At 44.8% G+C, this 9066-nt stretch overlaps 1 pseudogene; it reads left to right on the top strand.

The window, feature by feature from the left end:
- The first annotated feature begins 3734 nt into the window (after positions 1–3734).
- Positions 3735–5240, top strand: LOC126488879 (ATP synthase subunit beta, mitochondrial-like; annotated as a pseudogene).
- Positions 5241–9066: the final 3826 nt, after the last annotated feature.

The following is a 9066-nucleotide window of genomic DNA, read 5'->3' on the forward strand; positions in this document are numbered from 1 at the left end:
CCCCCTTCAGCCCTCCCCCAAGGTCCCCATGCTCCCAATTTACTCAGGAGATCTTGTCTTTTTCTGCTTTCTACTTCCCATGTAGATTAGATCTATGTAAGTCTCTCTTAGTGGTTCTTTTATTATTTGGTGGGCCCTTCTTTTGACCCTGTGGATCCTTTTATCTTTATTATATTTATATCATCATTATATTTACATCAAAAATTATTTTTCAGGTGAAGATTGCTGGGGCTCAGTGTAAGTGAAAATGGGTAAGTTGGAAAGAGGCTTAATGTAAAAGTCTGTGTTGATAAACACAAGACAAAGAGATAAAAGTACACAGAAGAAGGGACCACATACACTGATGCTCTGGGAAGCATTGAGACGGTGGGGACAATTGCTAAGCTGGGAACGACAGTGCACACCTGCTGTCCAGCACTTGGGAGGCTGAGGCCAGCGTGGGTTCATCCTTACATCAGAAGGAAGTAGGGTCAGGGTGCATCTCAGTCAGTAGATACAGTCTGTGCTTGTAGAGCGCACAGAGCCCTGGGTTCACTATCTCATAAATGAAATAAGCTACAAACATGTAGCTCTAACATTCTCAGGGTGACGGCAGGAGGAAGTAAGCTAGCCTCAGTTACATGTTAGTTTAAGGCTAGCCTGGGTTTGTATGAGACCCTGGAGGGAGAGAGGGAAACAGAGAGAGAAAGAGAGAGACAGGGAGAGAGAATATTATTTATTATTATTATTATATTATTATTATTATTTGATCATTCAATAAATTTTCATCAGTATATAATTTCACTGTGTGTCTATTTGTGATCATCTTGATTATGGCTTAGCAAATATTCGCTACACCTCCCTCTACTAAGAAAGGACTGGAGTGGAGCCCACTAAAGCTGGGCTGGGCTATGGCTTATTTTGGCCTGTGGAATGTTCCTTGTCTTAAGTGGCCTTAAGTGAGCTGCGCTGACTTGGCTCCCGCACCTCACGGAGCTGCCATGGAAAGAAAATGCCCTGGGAGACTTGATCCAAGTTGCATGAGAACATGTGGAAACAGATGTGCAGGAGGTAGAGCTGCACAGCAGCCCCAGCTCAGACCTGCTGCACAGCAGGCAGCCTGCAGACCAGCAGCAGCTATGGTGGAGGATGGCTGTGACAAGGAAGCGCACAGGGTTCAAAGTGTTGTTCTCCAGACTGGGTGCTGAGCTCACACGTGTTCAGCATATTCTTTACATTGTGTGTGTGTGTGCGCTGTGCGTGCTATCATTTATTAATTTTCTCACAGTCAGAAAACAAGCAAGCAAGCAAACAATAAAAGAGAAGATATGTAAGAGAGAGCCATCAGCGGTGTGGGGGCTGCATACTCCTTTAATCCCAGCACTTGGGAGGCAGAGGCAGGAGGATCTCTCAAGCCAATCTGGTCTACAGAACAAGTTCCAGGACAGCCAGGACTATACAGAGAAACCCTGTCTCAAAAAAAAAAAAAAAAAAAAAAAGTTCAGGGCAGGCTTCAAAGACAGGGGCAACCTAGAGAGTTGGGGTCAGTAGAATACAAAGATGGATAAAACAGGTGCAAGGCTGGTGAGACAATGATCGGATCTTAAGTAGTAAAATATGAAATATGAAATTTCATTTTCCTCCTTTCTTATTTTTTGAGATAAAGGTTGTGTATAGTTCAAGCTGGCTTTGAGCTTTCTGTGTAGCTGTAACCTGAAGTTCAGACTATCAGGCAGCCTCCTCTGAGTGGTAGAGTCACAAGTGTGTACCACCCAGCCTGCTTTTTTTCAGTGTTAGTGAACTTCCTCCCCAGCCTCTTTATTCTTTCATGGATTTACCAAATACCCCATAATGAGCACGTATCAGGGAGAAGATGAAAGAATATCGTGTCAGATAGCCTATCACTTCTCAGTAGGCATTCTCTTTTTTCTCTGTAGACAGCAATGAATCACAATTGGCTCAAGCCTGACCTGACCTGGTATAGGTCTCCTCCCCCTGAATTTCATTTAATGTATTGCCCCCTTGTGATTTGAATGAGAATGCCCTGCTTCGGTGCCTATATTTGAATATTTGGTTCCCAGTTGGTGCAACTGTTTGGAAAGGATTAGGAGGTGTGGCCCGGTTGGAGGTGTGTCTCAGGGATGGACTTTGAAGTTCCAAAAGCTAAGCTATTCTCAGTTAGCACTCTCTGCCTTGTGCCTGTGGATCTAGTTGTAAGCTTCAGCTACTGCTCCAGCATTGTGCCTACCCTGCTCCTCCGACTCCATGATGGCCACGGACTCTAAGAGTCTGAAACTGAGAACCAAATTAAATGTTTTCATCAGGAGAAGGTGGCACACGCCTTTAATCCCAAAACTTGGAAGGCAGCGGCAGGTGGATCTCTGTGAGTTCCAGAACAGGCTCCAAAGCTATACAGAGAAACCCTGTCTTAAAAAACAAAAAGAAACAATTAAACACTTTCTTCTATAACTTTCCTTGGTCGTAGTGTTTTACCACAACAATAGGAAAGTGACTGAGATTGGTCTGAGCATAAAGATAAAGGATCACGTGTGCTGGGGTCACAAGCCCGGATGTCTACCATGAATCCCCTCTGTGGCTGGTTCTCATAAAGAGGAGATGGGTTAAATATGGGGGGGGGGGACTGGAGGGTCTTGTGAAGTTCCTAGATGCTGCTTTGGCATTCTCAAAACACGGTATCTCAGAAGACCTTGATGGTTCTCCATGGTTGATGTCCTAACGTTCAGCTCAAATCCTGAGACAGAGATTGTGTGAAAACCGGGAGGAACGGCCCCTGGCGTGGATAACACAGATGAGACCCATCACTGTGGACAATCGCAGGGAAAATACATCCGGGTTTGTGAATCCGGTAATCTTCCCCGGAGGAGCAATTATAAAATGTCACAGAATGAAGCTGCTGCCCAGGTCTTTAACACGGCGGAAGCGCTGGAAAGTCCTGTTCTGACTGACCGACACATGACTGGAAGCAGTAACCAAATATGTCCACAAGGGCGCAGTAGTGCATCTCGCCTGCAGCTGGAGTTGGTCTTCAACCACCAAACAGTACTTCAAAGTACTTTATCGTGTTAGAGCAGGAGGCAGATAACTTGATAATATGATGTGCTTTCAAATTACATTCTTAGGCTGGGAATGTAATTTAGTTGGTGAAGTGCTTGCAGAGTGTGGTGGTTTGAGTAGGAATGGTGGGGCTGGAGAGATGGCTCAGTGATTAAAAGTACTGACTGTTCTTCCAGAGGACACGGGTTCAATTCCAACACTCACATGGAAGCTAACAGCTGTCTGTAACTCCAAGATCTTACACTCTCACATAGAGATACATGCAGGCAAAATACGTACGTAAAATTAAATAATAATAATAATAATAATAATAATAATAATAATAATAATAATGATAAGTAGGAATGGCCCCAGCAGACTCATGTGTTTGAATACTTGGCCCCCAGGGAGTGGCACAATTAGGAAGCATAGCCTTGTTGGAGGAATTGGGTCACTGAAGCAAGATTAATAAAAATTCAGAGAGGGCTGGAGAGATGGCTCAGAGGTTAAGAGCACTGACTGTTCTTCCAAGGGTCCTGAGTTCGATTCCCGGCAACCACATGGTGGCTCACAACCATCTGTAGTGAGGTCTGGTGCCCTCTTCTGGCCTGCAGACATACACACAGACAGAATATTGTATACATAATAAATAAATATTTAAAAAAATAAAAATAAAAATTCAGAGAGAGAGAGAGAGCACCATGTTGAGTCTTGTGGGGAGCGTGGGCTCCGGGGCCTTACGGGGCCTCAGCCCTTTGGCGTAGCTACCCCAGGCGCAGCTTCTCCTGTGAGCCGTGGTCCATCCGGCCAGAGACTCTGAGGCACAGACGTCTCCGTGCCGAAGGCTGGTGCTGCAAATCGTGGCGGTCATCGGCGCCGTGGTGGACGTCCAGCTCAATGAGGGTTATCACCCATCCTAAAAGCCCTGAAAGTGCAGGGCAGGGAGACCAGACTGGTTCTAGAGGTGGCCCAGCACTTGGGCGAGAGCACGGTCAGAATCGTTGCTATGGATGGTACTGAAGGCTTGGTTAGAGGCCAGAAAGTACTGGATTCAGGTGCACCAATCAAAATTCCCGTTGGTCCTGAGACCTTGGGCTGAATCACAAACGTCAATGGAGAATCTACTGATGAGCGAGGTTCAATCAAAACCAAACAATTTGCTGCCATCCATGCAGAAGCTCCCGAGTTCATAGAGATGAGTGTTGAACAGGAAATCCTGGTGACTGGTATGAAGGTTGTGGATCTGCTGGCCCTGTCTGCCAAGGGGGACAAGATCGGACTCTTCGGTGGGGCTGGCGTTGGAAAGACAGTACTGATCAGGGAGTTAATCAACATTGTCGCTAAAGCCCATGGTGGTTACTCTGTGTTTGTTGGTGTTGGTGAGAGGACCTGTGAGGGCAACGATTTATACCATGAAATGACTGAATCTGGTGTTATCAACCTAAAAGATGCCACCTCCAAGGTGGCTTTGGTATATGGTCAGATGAATGAACCACCTGGTGCTCGTGCCCGGGTAGCTCTGACATGTCTTACTGTTGCTGAATACTTCAGAGACCAAGAGGTCAAGATGTCTTGCTGTTTATTGACACCATCTTCGGCTTCACCCAGGCTGGCTCAGAGGTGTCTGCCTTATTGGGAAGAATCCCTTCTGTTGTAGGCTACCAGCCCACCCTAGCCACCAACATGGGTACAATGCAGGAAAGAATCACCACCACCAAGAAGAGGTCTACCACCTCTCTATGTGCCTGCTGGTGACTTGACTGATCCTGCCCCATTTGGATGCCACTACTGTGCTGTCTCGTGCTATTGCTGAGCTGGGCATCTTACCCAGCTGTGGATCCTCTGGACTCCACTTCTCGAACTATGCATCCAAATATTGTTGGCAGTGAGCATTATGATGTTGCGCGAGGGGTGCAGAAGATCCTGCAGGACTACAAATCTCTCCAGGACTTCATTGCCATCTTGGGTATGGATGAACTTTCTGAGGAAGATAAGTTGACTGTGTCCGGGGCAAGAAAAATACAGAGCTTCTTGTCTCAGCCATTCCAGGTTGCTGAGGTCTTCACAGGACATACAGGAAAGCTGGTGCCCTCGAAGGAGACTATTAAAGATTCCAGCAGATTTTGGCAGGTGACTTTCTATATTGAGGACCCATTGAGGAGGCTGTGGCCAAGGCTGATAAGCTGGCAGGGGAGCATGCATCTTGAGGGGTCCTCTCTCTGCAAACTCACTCTGTACTGTATTCTCTGTGCTGAAAGCTCCGTTTCTGTGGAGGCCACACAAAAGCCTGATTGAAGATGTGATGTCCCATCTGAAGAGTATTTAAAGTTTTCAATAAAGTGTACACCCCTGAAAAAATTTCAGAGAGAAATTCAGGGTTCAGCTTGAAGATCCGAAAAGTAAAAGCCAGCCACTGGCTCTTACCTCAACCTCAGACTGAAATGGTGATCCTGTCTCCTGGAATCTCAGAAAGAGACTGTGTCTGAGAGCTGTCTCTCCACTCCACCCCCAGTCTTATATTTCTCTCTAGGGCTGGAATTAAAGGAGTGTACCCCTGGGATTAAAAGCATGCAACACTGGTGGGATTCAAGGCATACACCACCCGATATCTATGGCAACTAGTGAGGTGCATGTCATTATGGCTCCTGGGATTAAAGGTGTGTGACCAGTGGGACTGTTTTACTCTTCAGGCGGTCTTTGTTTATTAAAATACAATTGAAATGCCACAACATTTCCCCTTTCATCTAAAAAAAAAAAAAACAAAGAAGGCTATCTAATATAAGGAAACCATATATACAGTACTGAAAACAGCCTGGTACTGGCATAAAAACAGACAGGAAGACCAATGGAACTGAATAGAAGACCCGGATATCAATCCATACATTTTCGAACAAGGAAATTTTTGACAAGGAAGCAAAAAATATCAAATGGAAAAAAGAAAGCATATTTAACAAGTAGTGCTGGCATAACTGGATATCAACATATAGAAGATTGAAAATAGGGGGCTGGAGAGATGGCTCAGAGGTTAAGAGCACTGCCTGCTCTTCCAAAGGTCCTGAGTTCAATTCCCAGCAACCGCATGGTGGCTCACAACCATCTATCTGTAATGAGGTCTGGAGCCTTCTTCTGCCCTTCAGGCCTACATGTGAACAGAATATTGTATACATAATAAATAAATAAATATTTTAAAAAAAAGAAGATTGAAAATAGACCCATATCTATCACCATGGGCAAAACTCAAGTTCAAATGGATCAAACACCTCAACATAAAGCCAACCACATTGAACCTCATAGAAGAGAAAGTGGGAAGTACACTTGAACACACTGGCACAGGGAACCGCTTCCTAAATATGACCCCAGCAGCACAGACACTGACAGAAACAATTAATAAATGGGACCTCCTGAAACTGAAAAGCTTCTGTAAAAGCAAAGGACATGGTCGACAAGACAAAACGACAGCCTACAGAATGAAAAAAGATCTTCACTAACCCCACATCAGACAGAGGTCTGATCTCCAAAATATAAAAAGAACTCAAGAAATTGGACACCAAAAGAACACATAATCCAATTTAAAAAATGGAGTACAGACCTAAACAGAGAACTCTCAACAGAGGAATCTAAAATGGCTGAAAGACACTTAAGGAAATGTTCAACATCCTTAGAAATGCAAATTAAAACAACTCTGAGATTCCATCTTACACCTGTAAGAATGGCCAAGATCAAAAACACTGATGACAATTTATGCTGGAAAAGTTGTGGGAAAAAGGGAACACTTCTGCATTGCTGGTGGGAATGCAAACTGGTACAACCCCTTTGGATGTCAGTGTGGTGATTTCTCAGAAAATTAGGAAACAACCTTCCTCAAGACCCAACAATACCACTTTTGGGTATATATCCAAAGGATGCTCAATTGTGCCACAAGGACATGTGCTCAACTATGTTCATAGCAGCTTTGTTTGTCATAGCCAGAACCTGGAAACAACCTAAATGCCCCTCAGCTGAAGAATGGATAAGGAAAATGTGGCACATTTACACACAGCAGAAAAAATAATGACATCTTGAATTTTGCAGGAAAATGGACAGAACTAGAAAACATTATTTTGAGTGAGGTAACCCAGACACAGAAAGACAATTGTCACATGTACTCACTCATAGGTGGTTTTTTAACATAAAGCAAAGAAAGCCAGCCTACAAACCACAATCCCAGAGAACTTAGACAATAATGAGGACACTAAGAGAGACTCACATAGATCTAATCTACATGGGAAGTAGAAAGTAGAAAAAGACAAGATCTCCTGAGTAAATTGGGAGCATGGGGACCATGGTGGAGGTTTGAAAGGGGAGGAGAGAGGCAGGGAGGGGAGCAGAGAAAAATTTAGAGCTCAATAAATACCAGTAATAAAGTAAACTATATACAATAAGTACAATGACTGCCGGGCGGTGGTGGCGCACGCCTTTAATCCCAGTACTCAGGAGACAGAGGCAGGAGGATCTCTGTGAGTTCGAGGCCAGCCTGGTCTACAAGAGCTAGTTCTAGGACAGGATCCAAAGCTACAGAGAAGCCCTGTCTCGAAAAACCAAAATAAATAAACAAACAAATAATTAATTAAGTAATTAAATTCAGTTCTTATTAAAAAAACAAGTACAGTGACTACACACTGAAAGACTCTGGGGTGTCTCAGCATTACTGGCCCTCCTCCCCTGGGAACCAGGAACCTGATCATCACCCATGCGTGTGCTGGAACTTTGGGTACATTCCCGGTTTTATCTCAGTGAAGTCCATTTCCCAGTGAGTACCAGGTTGGTCTCCCCTAGTTCTTATGCCCTCTGGGGCAATCTGGCATTTTGTGTTTACCTTGGCCCAGGGGATGCAGATTGATGTTACCTGCTGTATGAAGGAGTTAAGACCTGGAATGTAAAAATCAGCCTTTTTCATAAGATATCAATTTTTTGTGTCCTAAATGAGTCCATGGATGCATTGGGTGACCAGCTCAAAAGCATCTTTCTTGGGCAATACAATTTTGCCCTGATACCGCCAAGATCTCTGTTGTTCATCAAAGTTTGCATTGAGTTTCTGGATAGTCTCTAGATCCTGGTGGAATATTGGAATTAATCCTCTGAAGAGGTTGGTGCCTCTGCCAGGGGTAATATTTCTGAGCTCAGTGCAGCCTGCTTAGCTGTCTCCTCAGCCATTTGGTTTCCCTTGACAATGGGATCATTACCCCTTTCAGGATCCCTTCTTTCCAAGGCACATAACGGCTGGCTCTGGGGGCTGAGTCTCAGACAGAAAAAAAAAAAAAGCAACCTTTAAATCAAGTACTGAGTACCAAACATGGGTTAGAGGCAGAGCGCTCAGGAGATGATAAGGGTTTGGCACCATTGGATGGATGTCCAGGGTGCGGCAATTAACTTCCCTTAAATCTTGGACTGGTCTGTGGTCCCCTGTGCCCAGTGTTAAAAGTCTCTGAATGTGGGGCCTGCTTCCCTCTCGGGCTTCAACCCCGGGGAAGGCGGTTCAAACAGCCTATGTTCATCTTCTAATCTTAAGGTTAGAATTTGGAGAGCCTGGCCAGTGCAGTCAGCAACCGAGGCTCCGTTTTCTGGGAAGTGAATTTGTGCCCCAACTTTGGACAAGAGGGTAGAGGCAATCCAGCACCAAGAGGAAAGAGTGGGTCACTTGACCCAAATTAACTTAACTGGCTTTCGCTTGGGTTCAGCTGGACGTTTTGGGCAGTCCTTGACCCAATGTCCTCTCTCTTTGCAATGGGCACACTGGTCTCCGTCTATCCATGGCCGCTTTGTGTTTCCCCTGTCCTACCCTGATTGCTCTATATTATGTACTATTGTGGCCAAGATCTTGTTTAATTTATGGCTATGTTTTTTTTTTTAATCTCGCTTGTCCTCCCTGTCTTTCTGTTCTCTCATCAGATCTTTGAACTATTGCTCTTAGCCAAATTGGTGGGGCGTCTACCAGCCCCTTTGAGATTCGCCAATAAAATTTGTTGATGGAGGCAGAAATGTTTCCTACCCGCT

Source organism: Alexandromys fortis, unplaced genomic scaffold (assembly GCF_014885135.2).
Source record: "Alexandromys fortis isolate MF-2015 unplaced genomic scaffold, M_Fortis_MF-2015_v1.1 scaffold_209, whole genome shotgun sequence".
NCBI lineage: Eukaryota > Metazoa > Chordata > Mammalia > Rodentia > Cricetidae > Alexandromys > Alexandromys fortis.